Source organism: Carassius gibelio, chromosome A24 (assembly GCF_023724105.1).
Source record: "Carassius gibelio isolate Cgi1373 ecotype wild population from Czech Republic chromosome A24, carGib1.2-hapl.c, whole genome shotgun sequence".
Taxonomy (NCBI): Eukaryota; Metazoa; Chordata; class Actinopteri; order Cypriniformes; family Cyprinidae; genus Carassius; species Carassius gibelio.
In genome coordinates, this window is record NC_068394.1 from 19,447,754 (window position 1) to 19,472,604 (window position 24,851).

At 36.4% G+C, this 24,851-nt stretch overlaps 1 protein-coding gene and 1 long non-coding RNA gene across 2 annotated transcripts in view; one reads left to right on the forward strand and one right to left on the reverse strand.

Annotated features, from left to right (window-relative positions):
• The window catches only part of LOC127946135 (uncharacterized), a 229,990-nt gene extending 210,193 nt beyond the window's left edge, over positions 1–19,797 (forward strand). The window contains exon 2 of the long non-coding RNA XR_008151018.1: positions 19,683–19,797. This is a non-coding gene — a long non-coding RNA (uncharacterized LOC127946135). The remainder of the gene's footprint in view (positions 1–19,682) is intronic.
• LOC127946128 (dipeptidyl aminopeptidase-like protein 6) overlaps positions 1–24,851 on the reverse strand; it is a 279,989-nt gene that overhangs the window by 188,188 nt on the left and 66,950 nt on the right. The window lies entirely within an intron of this gene.

The window sequence follows — 24,851 nt, forward strand, 5'->3', positions numbered from 1 at the left end:
AAGATGAAGACAAAAACTTTAGAAGAAAGCTGTAGCAAAATATATCCTCAGTGGTCAAGGCAACCCACAACACATAAACATGAATAACCAAATGTTTGATTTGTATTTAAGATAGCAGGTTAAAAGTTAAGAACTATGCTAAGTTCAAATGTTGAACAGCTAGCTTGTAAAAATTTTACATTTATGCATTTGGCAGACAATTTATACAAAGCAAGCTATTTTTCATTCAAAGTATACATTTAAAGTGAAACTTGGAACTACTTGAAATGTATGCTATACTGTAAAAAAAAAAAAAAAAGACAATGAGAAACATTTATTCACACTCTGTAGCTTTTGTTATGTATCATATGTAATAATTTCAAAGACCTTAACAAATAGTTAATTTCAGGCAACACAGTATACAGTATCACCAATCAATAATGTAGGATTTCTAATCTGTATGCAATAAAACATTTGTTCAAAATTTTTGGGTTCCTATGTAGACTTAAAGGTCCCATGATGTGGATTATTTTCTTTTTTTAAATGCTTTTTTATGTTTCTTGAGGTGTACTTATATTGTTAGTATGATTTTTTTTTACATTTAAAATTGTGAAATTAAAGGCATTTTTATATCCTGATTTTAGTCCTCTGGCTTGAATGTTCTGTTTGAAGGGGCGTGTCTGCTGTGAGACTGTTGTGATTGGCTGACTTCTTTGCATTCAAAATGTGTATAACGTGAAACCCTTCTCAAATACTTTTACAATGTTGTTGTTTTGTTTTTTTTTGTTTTTTACTATTACAGCTGTCGAGATTAATGAATCGTGGAAGTGTTGATTATAACATATATTTTTAGATCTTTTTCCATCACATGAAAGGCTGCAGTGATAATCATTGAGCAGACAGAGTCTGTTTATCGCGTGAATGAAGTGATCTCGTCATTGCAACGCGTTTTCTCTCACAAAATGCTTTCACCACAACTAACAGCAAACACCGTAACAACATAAATACAGTAAGAGCTTCGTTGTGCAGCATAACCACGTCATTCATTGTAACGCAGTTAGGGCAAGTGTGCAGATATACTCGCGATGTGTGATTGACAGCTCTGAACAATATAAAGGTGTTCTGATTATAACACCTGTGCTGACATTGCGACTGAATTTTATGTAAATGTTTGGGCGGGCAAAGCAGAGAAGGCGGGAGTTAACCTTTCCCTTATGACACCCTAAGGGGAAGATTCCTGATTGGCTCACATTTTCTCAAAGGCAAAGCAGGACACCCAGGGCTCGAAATTTCTAGCCACTGGGGGACCATAGACAGGCTAGGCAAACTCATATTAATGTTAAAAAAACCTCATGAAGTGAAATCATCATGTCATGGGACCTTTAACACAACAAGCACTCTGAATTGAAGACACAATGATTGTGTTTGGTCATACTTTATTTTAAAGCATCCTTGAGTAACATTGATTACATTCAAATAAGTAATATTAACAACATGTACTTACTATAGGGTTAAGGTTTATAGCATTAGTTGCTACCTTAGAAGCAAGATAGCTGCCTATGCAGAGTGTAGAGAGTAAAACAATTCACTGGGTTTGGATTAGAGCCAACATGTCCACTTTTACTACCCACTTCCACTGTTTGGCCCAGACAATCAGAAAACACTGAGATATGTTGCAGAGAGATCAGGAAAGTTATTTCCTGGAAACACAGCGGAGTGACACATCTAAGCTGCTGTATGCACTGTAAGCATAGTATCTGAAGTGTCATTAATGTCTTGTCTGTCTTTATTTACCCAGTTGTCAGGGCAGGGGTGAAGAGGACAAATACTTTCTCTGTGCTTTAACTCTATGCCTAGATTTACTCTTTGTAACCTTCCTGATCCCGTCAGTAGAAGCAGTGCTGATGCAAGCATTAGCGACTAATAACCTGGTGTTAGCATCTCACACCCTGTCAATGGCTGCTGTGGAGAGAAGGGTCATGGTGAGCTGGGAATACAGTATGTTTTTCTCATTTATAAATCCGGACGCTCACACACACTGACAACACAGGCCCCAGGGTGCCTGTCAGATTACACTTTCCTTTACACAGTCCAGTTCCCAGGGCTGAGAGGATGGATATTATTCTTCTCAACGCTTCAAGTGTAAACATGTCATTCCGAGGTGATAAGGGTGAAAATTACTTGACTTGGTTTGCTGATGCAAACCTTGGTGTAATTTCTGTCTGAGGGTGATTTACTGAACAAGCTACCATTGAGCTTCAATAACATAGCAAACACAAGAAACTCGGAGTAAGTACTGTGAACTTAAACAATCAGACTTGTAAATAAATACAGCAATGTATCACAGGGGTTAAAGTCTTTCACTTTAATTACTAAAGCAGCTAACATTACAAGTGTGCCACTTTAATGAACCGTATTTTGGTGCAAAATCATACTGGTTTAGTGCTGTTCCATGCGTAGTACAATGCCATTCTCTTTTAGAAAAGACACCTCATTTCATGCAAATGAGGCTCATTAAAAAATGTGCAATATACACACTGTTCTTACCAGACACAGGCGTGATGGGCTGCACTAACATTTTGTAGGTCGATTTGTGTCTATTTCTGTGACATTGTGCTGGGTAGCTCCTCTCAGAATGAAACCTCATTAGACTGATGTACCGCCTCTAGGGATGTAACGATTCACTCAACTCACGATTCGATTAAATTCACTGTTTGGATTTCACGATTCGATTTTCTCACTTTATAATTTTTAAACAGAATTATACTGAAGACATACAGTAAATGAAAATGTGATGTTTTATTGGCCTATTTCTGCAGGTTTCTTTGTGAAATTAAGATATAACAAAACTAAATACACTGTGTGCAGAATTATTAGGCAAATGAGTATTTTGACCACATCATCCTCTTTATGCATGTTGTCTTACTCCAAGCTGTATAGGCTCGAAAGCACACTACCAATTAAGCATATTAGGTGATGTGCATCTCAGTAATGAGAACGGGTGTGGTTTAATGACATCAACACCCTATATCAGGTGTGCATAATTATTAGGCAACTTCCTTTCCTTTGGCAAAATGGGTCAAAAGAAGGACTTGACAGGCTCCGAAAAGTCAAAAATAGTGAGATATCTTGCAGAGGGATGCAGCACTCTTAAAATTGCCAAGCTTCTGAAGCGTGATCATCGAACAATCAAGCGTTTCATTCAAAATAGCCAACAGGGACGCAAGAAGCGTGTGGAAAAACCAAGGCGCAAAATAACTGCCCGTGAACTGAGAAAAGTCAAGCGTACAGCTGCCAAGATGCCACTTGCCACCAGTTTTGCCATATTTCAGAGCTGCAACCTCACTGGAGTGCCCAAAAGCACAAGGTGTGCAATACTCAGAGACATGGCCAAGGTAAGAAAGGCTGAAAAACGACCACCACTGAACAAGACCCACATGCTGAAACGTCAAGACTGGGCAAATAAATATCTCAAGACTGATTTTTCTAAGGTTTTATGGACTGATGAAATGAGAGTGAGTCTTGATGGGCCAGATGGATGGGTCCGTGGCTGGATCGGTAAAGGGCAGAGAGCTCCAGTCCGACTCAGACGCCAGCAAGGTGGAGGTGGAGTACTGGTTTGGGCTGCTATCATCAAAGATGAGCTTGTGGGGCCTTTTCGGGTTGAGGATGGAGTCAAGCTCAACTCCCAGTCCTACTGCCAGTTTCTGGAAGACACCTTCTTCAAGCAGTGGTACAGCAAGAAGTCTGCATCCTTCAAGAAAAACATGATTTTCATGCAGGACAATGCTCCATCACACGCGCCCAAGTACTCCACAGCGTGGCTGGCAAGAAAAGGTCTAAAAGAAGAAAAACTAATGACTTGGCCTCCTTGTTCACCTGATCTGAACCCCATAGAGAACCTGTGGTCCATCATGAAATGTGAGATTTACAAGGAGGGAAAACAGTACACCTCTCTGAACAGTGTCTGGGAGGCTGTGGTTGCTGCTGCACGCAATGTTGATGGTGAACAGATCAAAACACTGACAGAATCCATGGATGGCAGGCTTTTGAGTGTCCTTGCAAAGAAAGGTGGCTATATTGGTCACTGATTTGTTTTTGTTTTGTTTTTGAATGTCAGAAATGTATATTTGTGAATGTTGAGATGTTATATTGGTTTCACTGCTGAAAATAAATAATTGAAATGGGTATATATTTGTTTAAGTTGCCTAATAATTATGCACAGTAATAGTCACCTGCACAGACAGATATCCTCCTAAAATAGCTACAACTAAAAACAAACTAAAAAATACTTCCAAAAATATTCAGCTTTGATATTAATGAGTTTTTGGAATCATTGAGAACATGGTTGTTGTTCAATAATAAAATTATTCCTCAAAAATACAACTTGCCTAATAATTCTGCACTCCCTGTAGAAATTTTAAAACAAACCCCAAATCAAACAAGTTACACAAATAAAATAAATCTCTTAAAATGAACGAACTAAGGCTTTTTCTGTGCTCTTTTCATTTAAATTTAGAGGCAACCACTGGATTTTAATCATGATCCAAACAAAGATGCAGCACACATGCAGCATGAGTAGTTTTTAATCTATTTAGTCTAAATTTAATCTAAATTCCAAATCATTTCGAAATTTGAAGCAAAAACAGAGTGGCCTGACTGAGCTGAATGAGATGCAGATTCACTCTCTGACAGCAGGTGGTGCTTATGAACAGTAGTTTCACAGTGTTTCCTGGGTTACCGCTGTAAACAAAACAGAGCTACGCTTATGTTGGCTACTTTAATATGCATTGTTCAGAGGCAAGATTAATATTTTCATCTATTTTCGACAGGCTCGCAGTTAATCATTACATCCATAACCACCTCCCTCATGTATATTAAATGACAAAAGATTCTGAGGTACATTTTAGGACTGAATACTACGTGACAAAGGACACTGAAAATAATTAGCAAATGTATCCTATGGTTAATGTGATCCCACAATACACTGCTAATTTGTGTAAATTCTTTGTAAAACCATTCTTACATTAATTGCTGATAATAACAGCAGCATTCAAAGTAAATGTGATTGACACAGTAATTGTTCTGCTCATGTTTCATGAATTAGACCCCTTGTGTGTAAGAGCCCCTAGTTCCTGTTCAGAAAATGTTACCACTCCACTGTCTATACGCCATTGCAGCCTTAAACTTATTTATATAACTCCTTTAGTGATTATCTAAAGGATATCAATATATCAATACTATTAGCTGTTCTCCATTTATTGTTAATAAATGAATCCTCCATTGGTATCCTCCATTGGTATCAATTTCATATAAGTCTTCTTAAATAAATTGTCTACCAATGCACCACTACATGCACTCGCTGTATGTAATAATAACTTTGTACTGATTTCAAAATTGGCAGGTGAACAATTGTGCAAAAATACATATTGGCTTTGTTCACACAACAAAAAGAATCAAAGCTACAACTTTCATCTCAGCTAGAATGAGAGCAGCTTTGCAATTTAATATATCAGAAATAAGCCTGTCATGCCATATAGCAGAAAAATATAATCTTCTCTCCACCGGCCTATATTCTCTCCACTGCATAGATATATCTCATCATTTCATTTTCACAGACATTATTCAAGATATACAGACGTCAGTGAACTCTGCAAAAGCAATAATGTTTGGCTGTCATACGTGAGAGTAAAGCCTACAGAGTGGAAATAATTGACACAACACAAACAGCTAGAGCAGCAGTCAACCCCGCTCCTGTAGAACTGAACCATAATGTGAAAAACAAATAGAAAGCCGGGCTTTGTAATGGAGGAGAAATTTGAGAGAGACACAAAGGATAAGGAGAGAAGAAGAACAGATGGAGTAAGCCAAAGAACAAAGGATTATTTCACACAGATGACAGTTTGAGAGATCTTCCATTAGTCCACGTTAAAGCGATCAGCTCAGAAGTTAAAAACTTGAAGCAACCGTTCTGTTAAGATCTGTCTCAAGCTGAGAAATGTAACACTTGTTGTGTCCTGACCTGAGTCTTGAATTGCAAACAGATAGGACAGCGATGGGCAGTAATGTTTTGCTTCACAGAGCCAACAATGTTCTCTGATGTGCTGGGTCGAAGAGCAATGAATCAGGGAGGGAGGGGGGGGGGGGGGGGTGGCAGTAAAAGGACGTTGAGGGAAAGCTGGTCCTTTTACTCAAAATATCTCTGTTTGCAGCACTAAATGCTGTGAGGCTTCAAACCTGAACCTCTTCAAATGTACATTTGCATGCTTCATTAAAGCTCTCTTTATTGTTTTTGGCCTTTGCTGTACTCCACAACTCACGACTTTATTTTATATTTATGTACTGTTTGATTGTCAATGAAGTAAACGCAAACTTGTAATGTAAAATTGTATAAACACAATGTAATACAAAACGATTTCTAGTGTGCTTTTGTTAAGCAGTTAGTTTAGGTAAAATTATATGTGGAGAATTGAATTCACGATTGAAATTAATTAATAAAACAATTTATAAACCTTTCTGTTTATTTGTGCATTTTGGTATACATAAATATGCTCCAAATAAAAGTATGTTTCCATAAAATATTAACACTAAGAAGTGTTTATTGAGCAGTTAATCAGCATATTAGAATGATTTCTGAAGGAACTTGTGACACTGAAGACTGGAGTAATGACTGCTGATAATTTGCACTGTTGTTCACACACTATGTGCCCTACGCAAGGCGTACCGCAAGTGTGTTCGCTAGTTTCAGTCCGGCGTCTAAATGCTGGTCTAAAAAAAGAAGTGTGTTCAAGCACATTGATGCCTAAATGCCTACATGTCATAATGGATAGTCATCGCATGTATCAGTATTAGGCTATTTGCTCGCACACGAGCAGCTTCGTTTAATCTCGGAGACGCGTCATGTCTTTGCGTTTGCCAAATTCCACCGTGTAAATAGTAAATCCGTCATGGCACGAGTGCAACTGGCTCTTGGTTTATTGCACGTTACGCCCCAAAAAACATCCATTACTCATTAAGAGAATAGGGACAACCCGTTTAGACTATGCGCCCGGGCGAGCCAACCGTTTTTCCATCGTTAAAATAGCAAAAGTGGATTTGGACACGCCCTGAGTGCACCTGCACCATGTGCTTTACACTTTGCGTTTAGATTTTTAAAATAGTAACAATTTTCTGGAAAGTGAAGGCAGGCAAAGCAGAATATGTCCTGTGCCTGGCCATATTCCTCTGCAATGTTTACACCATAGTAATGTTTAAAGTCAGAATATGCATGTTACTGACTCAGTTAAATACTCTGAACACATAGTACTGTACATTATATTCATACTGTACATCTAATATATTCTGTCCATTTGGTAAATAAATTGTGTAAAATAATCTATTATCTGATTTATCTCTTCTTACAGTCCCCCTTAATTTAAGTTGGGTGTCTCACAGTGAAAGAGAAGAAGGAGATCTTCACCTGTACAGATCAAACATGCTTCTATGATTGTTTTAATGAGCTCTCAACCCTGAGACAAACACAACCTAACCGAGATAGCATATGCTGTCTATATGTGTTTGGAAGCACAACAGCTGAATTCTTATTTAAAAACAGTAGAGTGGGCTATTAAACTCTCATTCGTTGTTCCAGAATGTTCTCTCTCCTTTTCTCCACATTGTTTTAAACTGAGCACCTACACCTGCACTGGGGCCATTGACTTTCCAAGGACGTTCTTTCCTTTCCAAGTTATTCTGGGAGGATTACCGCAACATTGACAGAGAAAAACGGACACATTAGGAGTCATGAAGTCCAGCTGACCATTGAGTAGGGAGAAAAAAATGGGAAGGATAGCTCAAAGTTGTTTGAACAGGACAAAAATGATAGAATTCTGCAGAGAAAGGGAGGGGGGATGGGAAAACGAAAAAGGACAAAGGAGAGCTAACTCAGAAAGAACAACAGAAAGATACTGCTGGATGGAGAGAGAGCACGTTCCCCGATGTAGACTCCGAGTCCAATTAGAGCTGAAAATACAGCTGTGCAGGTGAATCTGACAAGATTATTCCGTTTGAGTTAGAGGTACCCGTCCAATTAGACCGGAGCTCTCTCTCTCTCTCTCTCTCTCTCACTGTGTGTGTGTGTAGGGGTTTGTTTCAGTGTCACCGGACAGTGGAAAACCAGGAACATGATCAATTACCAACCCCTGCATCTCCGGTCATGATCTGTCTTGAGCACAATGCTTTATGACATATCAGGCACCAGCAGCAGGTTACAATAATGCAGCCATGTGTCCAGAGGCTCTGAAAGTGCCCCTCTGTATCTGTTTATCACATCTGTCTCTACCATTGTGGCTGCAACAGGCATTAGACAGCACAGCTACATCATCTGCAGCCTCAGATCACTGGAGCTCATGTATCATGAATCAATGTATTGTATTATCCCAAAAATATTAAGCGGCATGATGATTTTCAACATTGATAATGATAAGAAATGTTTATTGAGCTGTTAGGGGTGTTGCAATATACCGGTATTGACGGCATTTAAAAATGAATAGTACACATGAAATTATGACACATAATAATCTACTGAAGCTTCATTATTGTGTGCTGAACTCTTATATGTGTTTCATTCATACTCAACAACAGAGGGCGCCCATGTGCAGGAATGCCACAAGCAAGACTCACAAGAGTAATACAACTCATGACCTTCCAGGAAATTCCTTTAATGGACAAATGCATCCAGCTATATAAAATACAGAGATAAATGTTGTGCCAGATGAATCATGGAATCAACACCAGATTGCAACAGTATATGGTTAATTTTATGGTTTAAGACATCTCAGGTATTTTCATAAGGATCATGTATATTGATAAGGCAATACTATTCCACATAGCCATTATCACTGATTAGAATATTATAAAATAACCGCTGCAGTTCACAAAAATAAGTTATTTCAAACACTTGATTGACACTATAAGGCAAGCTTGGAGTATAATTATATTTTATTAGAATATTGTTATTTTCATAAATTGTCATACTTGTGACAATGTGCTTAACTAAATGTGTTTTGTGTATTTTTTTAATTATTTTATTTTATTTTTGGTATGCAATGGAGTGACTTATTGGTCAAAATATATTAAAATTTAAAGTGAAGTGACATGCAGCCAAGTATGGTGTCCCGTGCTCTGTACTTTTGCTCTGCATTTAACCCATCCAGGTGCATACAGTAGTGAACACACACACACACTGTGAAACACACACCTGGAGCAGTGGGCAGCCATTTTTATGCTGCGGCGCCTGGGGACTCTAACCATTAGGCCACAACTTCCCTGTAGAGTTGAGCTTGTTGTTTTTCGTTTTCTCCGAACACAAAAGCAGACATGGTTTTATCTTTATGCGGTGGGATGCAACACAACGAATAAAAAGATAGTATAAGTCATTATAATCAGTAATGGTGTCCCCAGTGAATGCAACAAATGTCTCATTTGTAATGGTTGTATTGTTTGTTTCTCGTTGCACTGGGACACGGCATCACATTATGGTAAAGGGCATAACATTTACATCACATGCTTGAGGTATTTGGCCAATCTCAATGCACTTTATAGCTGGCCAATCAGCGTACACTCTCGCTATGAACTTTGTAAAAATTGATGCGTTTCAGAAAGGTGGGGATTAGAGAAGAAACAATAATGTGAAGTATGTGGAAAATAAGGTTTTTTTTTTTTTACCTTAACTGCATAAAAACATTTCAATACACCAAATACAAAAAAATATGTTTTTTTTTTTTTTTTTTTTTAGCAACGTCTAATGACCAATGACATAAAGGTGCTGGTCATATAATAAGAATATCATTAAAATGTTTATTTCACTAATTCCGTTCAAAAAGTGAAACTTGTATATTATATTCATTCATTACACACAGACTGATAATATTTCAAAAGTTTATTTCTTTTAATTTTGATTAATAAACCTGAAAACTAAGGAAAATCCAAAATTCAATATCTCAGAAAATGCAATATTACTTAAGACCAATATAAAAGGAAAGATTTTTAAAAATCTTGGCCAACTGAAAAGTATGAACATTAAAAGTATGAGCATGTACAGCACTCAATACTTAGTTGGGGCTCCTTTTCCCTGAATTACTGCAGCATCAGTCTGTGGCACTGCCCAGGTGTTATGAGAGCCCAGGTTGCTCTGATAGTGGCTTTCAGTTCTTCTGCATTGTTGGGTCTGGCATATCCCATCTTCCTCTTCACAATATCTTAAGATCAATATTATTAAGCTCAGGCAGGTTTGCTGGCCAATTAAGAACAGGGATACCATGGTCCTTAAAGGGGGGTGAAATGCTATTTCATGCATACTGAGTTTTTTACACTGTTAAAGAGTTGGATTCCCATGCTAAACATGGACAAAGTTTCAAAAATTAAGTTGTACGTTTGAAGGAGTATTTTTGTTCCAAAAAAAACTTCCGGTTTGTTACAAGTTTCGGAAAGTTTTTTTCGAGTATGGCTCTGTGTGACGTTAGATGGAATTTCCTTATATGGGTCCTAAGTGCGCGCTCTTCTGCCGGCATTAAGGGACCAGTGGATGGATCTTATTTTTACAGAGCTTCAACGGAGTTGTGCAAGTGTTTTTGTTTGTTCCCTGCATTTCGAAATGCACGTCGTTTATTTCTTAAGGATAATGCAGTCCCAACAGAAAAGGGTCACGATTGTGTGTTGGAACCACATGCGGTGAGTAAAACTGCTTCAAATATCTCTGAGTTGTTAACTTAGCTATCAGCACCTAAGCACATCAAGTAAACAACATGCGATGTTGTCATCAAACTGCACTTTCCACATGTACAGCTTTAAAAAAAAAAAAAAAAAAAAAAGACGACATAAAGTGGAACATAGTCATTTTCCAAAACCGCTAAGCAAATATATACAGTTTCAGTACATACCACATAGCATACCGCCTTTGCTGATGCTGCTCTTGTTAAATTTCAGCCTCTGGATCTGTGTCACAGCTTCCAGACTCGCTCAACACAAAATCCTACTGGCCCTTGTGATTCTTTAGCTCCGCCCACATGTCACGCCTCCAGCCGGTCGTGTTTTTCCGGGAAAAATCGGTACAGACTATCTTTCTCTTATAAATATAATAAAAATAAAGACTTTTTGGAGTTATGAAGGATGCAGTACTACTCTATAGGTACTCAAGATTAACAGGATATTGAGTGAAAACGAGCATTTCACCCCCCCTTTAACCAGGTACTGGTAGCTATGGCACTGTGTACAGGTGCCAAGTCCTGTTGGGGAATGAAATCTGCATCTCCATAAAGTTGGTCAACAGCAAGAAGCATGAAGGGCTCTAAAACTTCCTGGTATATGGCTGTGTTGACCTTGGACCTCAGAAAAAAAAAACAGTGGACCAACACCAGCAGAGGACATGGCACCCCAAACCATCACTGACTGTGGAAATTTTACACTGGACCTCATGCAACGTGGATTGAGTGCCTCTCCTCTCTTCCCCCAGACTCTGGGACCCTGATTTCCAAAGGAAAAGGAAAATGCACTTTCATCAGAGAACATAATTTTGGACCACTCAAAAGCAGTCCAGTCCTTTTTTAATCGAGACGCTTCTGACACTGTCTTTTGTTCAAGAGTGGCTTGACACAAGGAATGCGACAGCTGAAACCCATGTCTTGCATACGTCTGTGTGTAGTGGTTCTTGAAGCACTGACTCCAGCTGCAGTCCACTCTTTGTGAATCTCCCCCACATTTTTGAATGGGTTTTGTTAACTTAGCTATCGGCGCGTGAGCACATCAAGTAAACATGCGATGTTGTCATCAAACTGCACTTTCCACATGTACAGCTTAAAAAAAAAAAAAAAAAAAGATGACAAAGTGGAACTTAGTCATTTTCCAAAACCACTAAGCAAATATATACAGTTTCAGTACATACCACATAGAGACGTCGTTGCTGATGCTGCTCTTGTTAAATTTCAGCCTCTGGATCTGATTCTGGATAATAAATATACGGCTGAATCTGACTGTTAGCCATGGTTTGTTTGGGATGATGTTTTTTTTTTTTCTTCACGGTAATGTCACAGCTTCCAAACGCTCTCAAAGCAGAAAGCCTACTCGCGCTCTTGATTCTTTAGCTCCGCCCACACGTCACGCCTCCATTTTCTGGGAAAAATCGTTACAGACTATCTTTCTCTTATGAATATAATAAAACTAAAGACCTTTTGGAGTTATGAAGGATGCAGTACTACTCTATAGGTACTCAAGATTAACAGGGATGTCTCTATATATTTTTATTCATCATTGAGGCATTTCTTTGGTGAACAGGGCAAAATTATTTCCAGAAAATGTTAATTATTTTGTGACCATGTTGGCACCATTACTTGAGTAAATTGAGTGCTAAAAATCCTAATAGCATTTGCAAATAAACAATGCCAAAATTATTATTTTCTTTATATTTGCATGACAATAGAATGTAAGTAATGAAGTATGAGGCTAAGAGAGAGAGGAGTGGGATTGAGACATGACCAAAGATAGACTAAAATCTCAGTTCCCACGAGCCAACAGCTCTATATGCCCTGAGCATCAATCCAGGACACAAGGGGATCCAGACACAGGAGGTTACAAAAAGCATCATCTGACAAATGCAAGAAATAAGAACCACAAAGCACAGCAGTCTCCAGCTAACAAAGTTTGAAAATGAAGGTCACAGATTTACAGTGAGTTCAGACTTTGCTGTTATCATTTACTGCAATCCTGCCTGAATTTATTTATATATATATTTTTTTTTTAGAAACACCGCCAATGAACACTATGGTGATCCCAGATGGTAAGAGAGCTTTAGAGTGAAGCAGAAGAAAAAAGCCCAACACCACCTGTCCAAATCTGATTTATGAGAGAATAAATAAGGGCATGTGTTTGGAGGGAAAGCTGCAGCATATTGTGAAGGCATAACTTTTTAAATGCTGTGAAAATGACTGGGTTGCCTACTTCAATTAATTCTAACAAGCAAGCGATGTCCTCTATTGACACCAGGCACTCATGAATTATGATTCGATACCTGTCAACGCTATATTAGCATACAACTGCTCTTCAATCAGCAGTGCTAAAGCCAGCAGTGCACATATTTACTTGCCAGCAACATGTCAAAATAAAAGCCTGCTGATTTTCAGTCTGAAAATGATAAAAAATCATTAAAAAAGTATTAGCATTTTATTTTTAAGTTAACTATAAAATAACTGTATTTTTATGGTAACACTTTAGAATAAGGTTCCATTAGTTAATGTTAGTTAATGTATTAATTAACATGAACAAACAATGAATAATACTTTTATTACTGTATTTATTCATCTTCGTTAATGTTAGTTAATGAAAATATAGTTATTCATTGTTAGTTCATGGTAATTCACAGTGCATTAACTAATGTTAACAAGCACAACTTTTGATTTAAATAATGCATTAGTAAATGTCGAAATTAACATGAACTAAGACTTATAAATGCTGCAGAAGGATTGTTCTTGCTTAGTTCATGTTAACAAAAGTAGTTAACTAACATTAACTAATGGAACCTTATTCTAAAGTGTTACCGATTAACAATTTTTTTAAAAGTGTAATTATATTAGTATCATTATTATTATTATTTTTTTATAGTTATGTTTAATGGGTCACACTACGTTCAGTGTGAAGACCAAACTGAATTTTGAAAACCAGGCTGAAAAATGTGTAAAAAAAAATAATTAACCCCTGTATATATTTTTTGCACATTTGTCATAGTTAATACAATTAATGTATGTGTCTTGGGCATTCCTGATTGAGATGCTTGCAAAACTAATTTTAATTAATTAGCTTGAACCCTGTTCTACAAGAAACAGTCTGCTTACTGTCAAGATATGTTAAAAAAGTAGCAACATTATCAATAGCAGATTTTAAGATAAATGTTAAAAAAGTATGTCATATATATTTGTCATTAACTTTCTGGTTTAACTGTTCAAGTTCAAACTTGATGGTGTCCATGTGACTAAAGCAGTACAGTGAGAACTACACTAGACAAAGCTCAGAATCACCTTCAATGAAGAACACAGCATACAGGAACAGACTAGTGAATGAAGAATAAGTGCTTGAGCTTGAATGACAGCAAAGATACCTCTCTAAGAAATGCACATCAGCGATTTCAAAGGCTCTTTTGAGGAGCACTGCTTTCATTGATTCGCCAAGATGATTAGCTTTCATATCCACATATTACAGGACACTGAGGCTTCCGGCTGTCACTATAGCTCAAAGCAGTGTTCTTGATTTGGAAAGTGCATGTGGAAGTTATGTGAAATATAGCCAAGGATAGTGACACATACTCAAAATTCATGCTTTGCATTTAATCCATCCAAAGTGCACACAAACAGCAGTGAACACACACACACACACCGTATGCTGTGGTGCCCGGGGAGCAGTTGGGGATTTGGTGCCTTGCTCAAGGGTCACAAGGTCAAGACACCTTATAATACCAGATCCCGATCACATGCATTTGTTAGGTGCTCACATGGATTTAGTGTAGGGTCTCAGAATGCATTTGAAAAAGTTATGTCTTCAATTTGACAAAGCGTATAAAAAATACTTGTGAGATGCTAAAAATAAGATGTTTGAGACGCTAAAAAAAGTTACTGAAATGTATTGTTGAAGATAAAGAATATGTTATGTACTGTAACTTATTTAGAGTGAATTTATTGAGGCACACTGAAAAGAAAAAAAGCTTACTATTGTCATACTTTATGCATTCTTAAATCAAGATAAACAAGAACACATATTAAATATGTTTAAACAAGACAAAGTAGGACAAGAAAAATAAGCCTAAAGGAAAAAATAATAATAATAATATTTTTTCTTGTGGATTTTGTGTAAATTTAAGCACGAACTCACTTAATTTTTTATTTTTATTTATTTATATAAAACAAGACTAAATATCTTAAATTTACGCCATAGTAATTTTACTTCTAATGTAAATGAAGTAAATGCATATAAGATTTTTTTTTTTCTTTTACCTATATGTGTAATGGAACGAAAAACAAGGCAATAATAAAAATAAAAAAAAAATCATTTTCTGTAGTGCAACTAAACATAATGTGCTAAAGCACTCTCCAAAAGGTTTAATCTCAAAGCTTATCCCTTTTCAAGCACCCCTGCTAAAAAAATGACGCCTAGTCAACCATCCTGCCCATCCCTAAGTGCAACAGGGAAGCAAATCGGGAAACCTACAGCTAGAAAAAAAAAAAGAAAGAAAAGAAAAAGCTAGAAGAATCCATGGAAATAGGCCTTCTGAAACATCATCAGTAAAAAAAAAAAAAAAAAATCTCAAAAGATTACTCATTCTTTCAAACAGCTTTTACGTCTTACAGAATGTAGTCATGGGACAAATACAAAATTCACTTGTGCTTCTATTCACAAAACCCCCACCCTCCACCCCATTTCTGTTAGAAAAATAAAAAATACTCATAAATTATTACTAAATAAGCACTTTGGCTTTAAAGCGAACGCCATGCTGTCTCTTGCAGTAGAGAGGGATATAGAGAAAGAGAGCAATGAATTGTTCTCTCTACCTTTTGTTCCTGCTGAGCAAAAGATATTTCTGTTGGTTAGACATATATATATATATATATATATATATATATATATATATATATATATATATATATATATATATATAATATAGTGTGTGTGTGTGTGTGTGTGTGTGTGTGTGTTTGGATGGACTCCAGTTGAAATGCTCCATTCGTTTAAGATTCTCACATTTTGGAGTTTGACTTCTGCTATGAATTTATTTTTATTTTTTTGGTCTGTGCAGGATTGAAGAGCACAGTTGCACATATGTGGATCTTAGAGGGGATTAGAGATCAGAGATCAGGGAACGGATGCATGCTGCTCAGGAGGTGGAGTTGCATCTTGCAACAGTGAGTGCGGCAACGGTGAACACAGACGGTGATGAATCTGTTTTAGAGAAAGATTAACTTATGAGCATCTGCCACCTGGTTGTGCGACTGTCAGAATTCAATGAGATCCAAATTGAATCCCTAAATCCGTCTTGTGAACCCAAAATCCTCTAATAAACTGTGTAAGGTGTCACTCACCTCTTAAATTCTAACATTTTTTTCCCAGTATGAACGCAGTAAATATATTTTGAGTGCGAAACACGAACTTAACCTCCTCGAATTGCTCCTCAAACAAACAAACACCATTATAAATAAAATACTATGGGGCATTTAGTATAATGATTTATTAGATGTTATATTACCATGTTATTACCTTGAAGTATATTGACAGTCCCATAAAACTATTAAATATTCATATACATGAATATTTATGACTATTCCAAAGAGACATGATATTACCATTGTACATTTTTGTTAGTTCATCAATGACAGCACAGGTTAAATGCTAAAGGACTCCTGATAATGTATGCATCACTCATTTACTACTACTGTTTTTATAATTTCTTTATTTTTATTTTTTTTCTGAAGGGTATTGCAATATTGAATAACTAAATAAATAAACAATTTTATGTAAATTCTCATTCTAGGGAATTAAACACAAACTGTATTATAAGAATGCAGGCTATAATACAAACATATATAAATATATTATAACTTTATAAATGAAGGTGACGGAGGACTGGCTGTGTACAGTCATTGTACAGTAACCTGTATCTAGCATCTGCAATAAAGAAGCACTATAGCATTCTTATATTTAGTGTCATCGCAATCTGGGAGGAACAGTACAGTACAGTCAAAAAATAATTAATCAATCGATCAATTTAACAATCAAACTATAAATTCTTAAGTGCATGACAATGTATGACATTACACATCTAAAGCTGCTGGATCAAATCAGCTGTGTGTGTGATATAGCTGTCTGTCTACCATTTACCAAGCTCCAGCCGTGAAAAAAATAGTGCACCCCGCTGAAGACAGCTTTCGATACTCAGCATCTGCAGACCTGAGTCAGGTTAAAAGCAAAAGACGTGTGAGGTTTCTATATGAGAAGCTGATTTACCTCAAACTTTATATGCTGCAGATGAATAAACCATATAGCTGCTCTCTGCCTCACTGGCTGCATAATTCACAGCATAATTCAAATCAACTGACTATATTCCTGTGCTATTTTATCACTACAAAGTGTTATGGTGCAAGAGATGCCCGGCCAGAATAATAAAATACAATCTGTTGGTCAAGCTCACTAGCCAGGATGTCTGCTTGTAAAATCTGGACGTATGTGAAGAACACGGTGAACCTGCATGCATTATGCTGATGGCATTTGGATTGGCTTGGCAAGTCAAATCTTAAATTTTTAAAATATAACACTACCAGCCTTTCACCAGTACAAGTAGTACCAAGTACAAGGACAATTCTGTACCTCCTGACAGGCAGCTGCTTTCAGATCCAGTGGCAGCTCATCGGGGGAAGCAGGGGAGACACAGCTTTCCCAAAATTTTGAGGTGATAATGGGAGGAGGACGATTTAAAAATAAAAAAATTCACAATTCATTTTCAGTTCATGTCTCGGAATGTGTATTTTTATTTGTAATTGCACAGCTGTAATACCATAACATGTTACTGAATTTGGAAAGCGCTGCTTTTCTATTGCAGATGTGCAGAATCTGCTGACGTAATTACAACCGCTAAATAATAGAGAAGGGGAAGCTTGGGGAGAGCTGAGCTCTCGTGCCTCCATTATTTATTATTGTTTTTAGCCAATCAGCATCGAGTGTTCATTTTCAGTGCTGAGGAGTGTTGAGAAAAGAAACCTCGCAGGGAAGGCCATCATCCCAAACAATCATCATAGAGACATAAATTAGGTGCTATATGTGCTATTAGGTGCTCAATTAAATAGCACAACAGGCAGCTCTCTTGTAAAGGTCCCCTTCTTCATGATCCCATGTTTTAAACTTTAGTTAGTGTGTAATGTTGTTGTTAGAGTATAAATAATATCTGTAAAATTCTAAAGCTCAAAGTTCAATACCAAGCGAGATATTTTATTTAACAGAATTTGCCATTGTTTGGGCTTCCCAGGGACGCTGTACTTGGAGATTTATGGTAACAATTTATGTTTAACACGGTTCCCGAAAATTTGAATCCACATTTTGCTAAGGACAGCTTGCTGAGGACAACTTCCTCAATCTCAATCAGATTAATGCCGGATTCGCAAAAAGATTATTCTCGAAAGAAAGAACAGTGCCCTCTTTGTCTGGAGAAGGCGTTGTTTATGGACCACAACCGGTAAGTGTATTTTATTATTTAAGTTGGTGCATTTAACTACGGAAGTTCTAAGCGGCCATGCATTATAATATTTTTTTTTCTTGTTTTCTCATTATAACGACTTAATTTTCTCGTTATCTCGACATAACGAAGTTCGTTTTCTCATTATAACGACTTCATTTTCTCGTTTTCTCGACATAACGAAGTTCGTTTTCTCGTTATAACGACTTAATTTTCTCTAAGAAGTTACAAAACTGCGCCAGCAGGTGGCACTATAGACCTGAATATAACTGATGGGGTGTTCTACACTATCCACTTTACTGTACACGGACCTTCCTCGTGATCGCTATAATTTGTGCAGTCTTCATTACTGACATTTAATTAATTCATAAATGTTAAATGCTTGAATCAATATGAATATTTTGTGTATTAAGTTCCTGCTAGATGCATGAGTTTCACCAACGCGTTCTGTGTCATAAAATAACTGCTTATCAATACAAGGTTGACATCACTGTATTCTGTTTATCTACAGTAGGACGGGATTTAACGATGTAGGCTGATGTGCTTCTTTTCCTTATTACTAATCTTTATTGTTAACCATATTGATGAGAAATGGGATGTATATGTACAATCCATAGGCTAATTTAATTCAGTTTTGTTCTATAATGTTGTAGCTAATCGTTTTTTTTCTACACACATATATGGAACACACACACACACACACGCACACTACACGTAGTCCTACACATGGACGCTCTTTTCAAACAGAAGCTTGTAACACACATGATATCTGCCACATCATATAATGACTACTACACATTACAAATTATATATATTTTTATTTCAAATAAAGGGAAAATGAAAAGTGAGTTTAATCCAAGCAGCTCTAATTTCGCGGTGTTGCCATTTAAACATGTTAATTACAAAAACAAAACGTCCGTTGTACTGTCTCTGGAAAAATCAACAGTGATTGATCAGCCTTTATTTATATACAGTATTGTAGACCTTATTACCTAGGCGAAGCTAAATTTGCTGAAATATAGGCTACAGTAAGAGCGCCTGCATGGTTGTCCATCAGATGCCTGTCAAAGTTGAGTTCGTTACTATAGCAACAGTAAAACTATTTAACAGTTTCTGTAACTTATTACACAAAGGGCAATGCTGTTAAGCTTTGTTAACTAAATGTTAGGGCTGTGCAAAAAAACAAATGCTATTTTCATGCGCATCTCGTCAGTAAAAACGCTCCTGTGATTATAAGCACATCACCAGCACATGCTCTTGCCCACATGCTTCTCAAAACTACTCCAAAACGAGTCCAATCAAGTTTTCAGGAGGGCAGCCTGCTCTAAGCTGGTGTCAAATCACAACACAGGAACCGCTGGCACAATCAGAACTCGTTACGTATTTCTGAAGGAGGGAATTTTTAGAATAAGGAAGACATCAGCCCGTTTTTGTGACAGTGAAAACAGCGGTATACAGATAGGTGAATTGTGTGAAAAATACTGTGTTTTTTTTACACGCGAAACATGAACACGTTATATTGCACACTGTAAACACAATCAAAGCTTCAAAAAAGCACGAAAAACTGGACTTTTAACTAGTGGTCGACCGATATTATAAACCGATATAAAGACAATATGTGTGTGTGTGTGTGTGTGTGTGTATATATATATATATATATATTTTTTTTTTCTTGGTATTTCTAACTGACTCGATCCTAATGATCTGAGTAGTCTGTTAAGTTTATATTCAGTGAACATATCTGCTATTTATTTAGGTCCTAGGCCATTGAGTGATTTATAAACGAGTAAAAGTACTTTAAAATCAATCCTAAATTTAACTGGAAGCCAGTGTAAGGACCTGAGGACTGGTGTGATATGCTCAGATTTTCTGGTTCTAGTCAGAATCCTGGCAGCATTGTTCTGGATGAGCTGCAGCTGTCTAATGGTCTTCTCGGGAAGGCTGTTGACGAGACCATTACAATAGTCCACCCTGCTGTTGATAAATGCTGTCCAGGTGTTTTGCGGTTATTAAGTAATTTATAATATTTTTTTTTTTTTTTTTTACATAGTGAGCGAACTTGATGGCTTTGTATTTTGTCTCAACAGCAATAATAGTTTGATGCATAACAGGCCACAGTATAGACAAGTCACATTTTCATAATAAATAAATAAATAAAATAGTTAGGCAATTTCAAAGAATGTGCCATCTCATTAGGTTTTTGTAGAGCTGAGAGATCATGTTTTTCTCCATCCACAGGTTTATGCTGTAACTGTTTGACTGTCAGCACACTAAACCCTTTTCCGGCAAATTGCGTGGGAGCATTTCATAAAAATGGAAGACCTCATAAAATGCAACATTTGCTAAATAATATAAGCACTTTGTGGTTCAATGTCAGCAGTGCTGACACATCTTAAAAATAACCCATCAGTTAGTCTCTACTAGTGATGACTCGACCTAGCTTTAGTGTTACTGGCTTTGTTCACAGTCAGTTCAGTCTATTTATGTGGTGAATATCTGTCAGAATACACCACTGAAGGATGTGCTTACACCCATACCTCGCTAAAAATGCATTTGATTAGGATCAGTTGGACATGAGCCTAAACAAACTTTTAGGCTTTTATACAGTTGATAATCATTCAGATAATCCAGTAAAAATTCTTGCTTTTTAAAATATGGCATTTTGCATATTCTCTTTGTTGATCACACTGATAACAGCTTTGGTCTTTGAACGTTTCATTTCTACACATCAGTGTTAATTTCGTTGACTAAATATTTTCGTCATTATTTTCGTCACGAATATATTTTTGCGGACGAAAATGAAACGAAAACTACAAAAGAAGGCACTGATGGAGACTAAAACTATGACTAAATTGATTGACATTATCATCAACGAATAAAGGACGAGACGAAAATAGACTGTGACGAAAATCAAATCAGCAGACGGGAGAGATGCGAGGAATGAACAAAAGAACCGGCAAAACAGAACAGGCGAGACTGCATGAGAGAAGAGAACCAATCCGAGCCTGACTTATTGAGACGTGAAGCGAAGGTTTTCAGTTTTTAAATGAGCTCCCGGGAAGTCGGCATTCGAAGAGGTGATGTCTAAAAGAGCGACAAAATGTCCACAGCTCACTTCACATTTGACGACGAACAAAACAAAACAAAGTGTAAAGCACGCGGAGCGCTCATTCGTGGCAAGAACACAACCAATTTGAAAAGACATTTACAGACGAGCCACCCGGACATTTTCTCAAATGTAATTTCACAACGATGTTCTTTTGTTTATTGAGCTAAGCAAAATTGGAAGACTGCAGTGTGTAGATGTTGTAGCATTAAATATTACGAACTGAAAAGTACTGTAAAATAGCCCCTTCTTCAAGTTAGATTTGAGCACAATACTAATACGTAATATTATGATACATACATTTGATTTATTCTAATGTTTAGTATATTTTATAATGTTCTACTTGTTGACAATATCACAAATATTTCTATATTAGTCATGTGAAACGTGAATGTTCACATCCTATCATTATACATACTAATCTAGCAATACTGTAGTATTTAAAACATACAATATTGCTAGACAAATGAATACCTTATAAAATCTTGTTACTTTTTTTATCCACCCAACTTATTAAATATTTACTTTAAATGTATGCACTTATTGTTCAGCTCAGCTGTAAGCTTTAAGGTCCTGGACCTAACTTTATTTTTTCTTTTATTGATGGTCAATTGACAGCTAGTTATTGTTTACATTATCATGACAGTGTTTGTTGCTGCATAAAAGCTTTTGAATCGAAATAAAGACACAGTTGTGTTGAAATAAAGTTGAATTTGTGTTTTATATATTTTGGTTAAGTTTGTTTCCTTCACCAGCTGTAAAAAATTGTCTAGTAAATCTGTTATTGATTTTAGTCTTATTTTAGTCGACTAAAATACCAAGCAATTTTAGTCGACTAAAATAAGACTAAAATTAAAACAAATCAGATGACTAAAACTTGACTTAAACTAAAAAGAATTATAGTCAAAAGACTAAGACTAAAACTAAATAAAAATTTCGTGTCAAAATTAACACTGCTACACATCTTTACTTGTTCATTTACGTCAGTTGCTCTTGACAGTTAAGACATCATTCACAATTCGTAACTATATCTGCTATCACAATGGTAGAAATTTCCAATTTTGTGTCCAACTGTTTGAATAGTGATCCATTGCCTGGGCAACTCTCATCTAATTCTGCCTTTATTGGCAAACAAAACCCAGAGCTGTGCCAGCTGTCGTTCATTTGCGTTTATTTGAAACATCTCACTCTGGCTCCAAATCACCGATCCCATGACACAACAGCTGCTCCACAGAGCCTGCCTCTTTCCAACCAACCCTGCCAGCATCCTAATGTTTCTATTATTCTATTGATCTCCTGCATTAGCACTGTGATTTTTTTTCTCCAACCATCATTATTGTGAGCACCTTGTTGTGGATGGCAGGCTTCTCAGAAATGTATAGGAACATGTGGCATGCCAATGCCTCTGAGGGTTTGACCGGTAAGGGCAGATTGAATCCCTGTGCGTGGGTCACATTTCCTAAACTGTTTAAAGTGCACAGCATTTCAGTGCAAGATCAGTGCTTTCAATCCAGTTAAATAGTTTAATTATTTTAGTGCAGAGGTTTACAGACTGTGGAGGCCTCTAGATTAAAAATTGTATAGAATTGTATTTTTATTTTTTATTGTATTTGTATTATTTTTTTACAAAATGTACTGTGCTGCAGGAACGAGCCGTAAAACCAAAAAAAAAAAAAAAAAAATGTTAAAAAGTCTTTTGAATGGATTTTGGATAAATGCCTGAAATAATGTCTGTGGTAAACATAAGAAAGCTCAAGAAATTATATTATATATTATATATTATATCACATTATATTCCATGACATTTTTTTTGTTTTTAAGCTTTTATGCATTTTGAAAAAGACGGTTGCTAAAGTTGCAAGTTGCTAAATGGGATGACCAAGTTTGTCAAGGACATTAATCAACTTCACACTAAACAGAACTTGTACATTTTAAATAAAGACTGTAATTAAAAGAGTATCAGAAAAATAGTTATGGTGATGTTAAAGTCATGTGACCGTGGTGTAGTTAATTTGTAGCCTAACTTTAGCTTTGTCCTTTGAAATTGTGTTCTTTTTTACAGATTATCTTGATGAACAACATATGTAGAAGCAATAAACAACATTTTAACAACAATTTTGCAACATAAATCTGTGCTGAAAAGGGGAACTGCAGCGCGCTCTAATTGAGAGTCATTGGGGCAGGTTTGACACTTCCCCGCTTATTTCCACGTTACCTTTCATAAATCTCACTCGACCAAGACGATATCAATCGTCTTCAGCTATGTGTCTGCATAAGGTCAGTAACTAGTTGGAATGTGTGTGTTTTTTTTTGTTTTTTTTTGTGAAGTAATGGATCAAATTAACAAAGTTATGTATTCATTTAAACCTTTAGTTTCCTTAAGCCTTTATATGGTTCTGTTGTGTTTTTGTTTATTCTGAGAAAAGACATATGATATTCTTTCCTCACCTGAATTGATCCGCAACTTGTAACATTTTAAATCAATATTTGTAGGGGATAAATACTATATTAAGGCAATTATTAAACAGCATTTTGTGTTGCTACACACAGCAGTGTGTAACATTACTTCAAGCCTGTCGATCAACATTAGCGTGCCACCCACAGGATAACTCAATGAGATCTCTGCCAAAAGTTTTGTCCCCATCTGTTCAGAGATTAGAATATTAAGTCTACTAAATGTTTTTTCAAATACTAGCGCTATGACCCAGAATCTGCCCCACCTAAACTTATGGTCGGGAGCCGCTACTGCCTGGTATATTATTGAAGTGTGGAGCTCTTGGAGTCTCGTGAAACAATTCAGAGCATGAAGGAGTAGTAGAAACAAGTTAAAATGGTATGGTCACTTCAGCAAACTCGTTTTTATTTGACGTGTGTTTTTATTTACACTATTTAGAGCATTACGCACCACTCACCACTTCACATTCATCTGTTTTGGATAAAACTGAATGCACTTTCACTGCTACTAGTTCTGTTTGAAAGTACACAAACTCACAAAACATGCAAAAAGCAACTTGATATAATTATGCTGCAGAAATGTTGCCACAGGCATGTTTTTCCAGTGAGACTTGGTTGTATATATATAGTTGGCTTTGTTTTAGTTTTTTTAGTTTTTTTTGCTTTAGGGAGCCATCATATTTGTGAGTCCATGTCAAAAAGTATGAAAACTCCTGTTGAATCGAGTGCTAAAATGCACTCTTGGCATGGCATAAATTAATAAATTCCCCCCTGAGGCTAATGTTGACATTACATTTAGCTCTGAGTTTAACACTGACCCTAGTTTGCAGGATTACACTCAGGATGAAACTCTAGGATGAATGTCCTCATTAGTGAGAAAGATGTGGACTTCAAATTCAAATTCGGCTGAATCAATGGCACTTAAGTTTAGTATGAAAAAACGCTAGAGATTTCAGTCACATGTCATATTTAGTATTTTTAAACTTAAAATTATATATATATATATATATATATATATATATATATATATATATATATATATATATATATATATATATCAGTGTTAATTTT